The sequence below is a fragment of the Myotis davidii genome, unplaced genomic scaffold (assembly GCF_000327345.1).
Source record: "Myotis davidii unplaced genomic scaffold, ASM32734v1 scaffold17, whole genome shotgun sequence".
NCBI lineage: Eukaryota > Metazoa > Chordata > Mammalia > Chiroptera > Vespertilionidae > Myotis > Myotis davidii.
In genome coordinates this window covers 4,601,624-4,602,583 of record NW_006288624.1, presented here as the reverse complement: position 1 = coordinate 4,602,583, position 960 = coordinate 4,601,624, and the positions used below count along the sequence as shown (strand labels likewise).

Here is a 960-nt window from a genome sequence, read left to right as displayed (position 1 = left end):
TACTCTCTTTCCAACAGCAACAGAACCAGGCCCTGAAGACAGCAGAATGGGTGCTTTATTTAGGAGGGCTTGGTGAGTCAGGAGGGGTCTCTTTGGAGCCCAGAGCCCAGTTCAGAGAAAACAAATGGGCTTGGGAAGTGGGGTCTCTGGGGAAAATGGATTCTCACAAGTTCTCCTAGTTCTTTTTATCTCTCAGGCCATCTCGCTTATCGATGACAATCTCATAACAAAGAGAATGCCCTGGGAACAGATTCCACCTCTGACACAGTAGAGCAGGTATCTGGAAACCTAGTAGAGAAGCTGGTAAACATTAATCCTCCAGCAAATATTTGTTCAAGGAGTAACAAAAGCTACCCTTTATACAGAACTTGCTACTGTACCAGACATTATTGCTGGAAGCCGGTCCACCCTTGCTGCTTGACACAGTTGCTGCAGGGAAGAAACATCTGCACAGCTTGTGTTTCAAGGGACCTGGCGTATACAGCATATGTTTGCTCCCCCTCTTAGCGCTATGTGTTTTAAACAGGACCAGGTCCCCGAGAAAGGTTGTTTCCCCAGGTGAGGATTTTTCCCTGGAGTTAGGGATTAACGGGACTAAGGAAGGGAATCAGTAAAACCCCTTAACTAAGTGCCAGGCAGGTAGTTAATCACTTTAACTACAAACAACCTTGGAATGGAAATAACAAACGCCCTAACTTTTGGAATAGAATGGATAGGATTAAAATCAACTGGTATAAATACAGATTAACAGGACCAAAAAAAAGAACCTTGCTATGATGATCAACTGAACGCTGCCTCCGTGTCATTCCTTCTTTGCCGACTCCGTCCACACCTTTGGGAGCCCCTGGACCTGCTGGGGCTGAACCCCAGCACATTATATTTCCTTTCAACAACCTTTCAACAACCCTAACAGTTAAGAATTATTGTGACCATTTTACAAATGAGAAATGAACGCAGAAA

The 960-nt window shown here is 44.8% G+C and overlaps 1 protein-coding gene across 1 annotated transcript in view; it reads right to left on the bottom strand.

Moving 5' to 3' along the window:
- The window catches only part of TMEM229B (transmembrane protein 229B), a 59,695-nt gene that overhangs the window by 53,422 nt on the left and 5,313 nt on the right, over window positions 1–960 (bottom strand). The gene's annotated exons all lie outside the window — the stretch shown is intronic.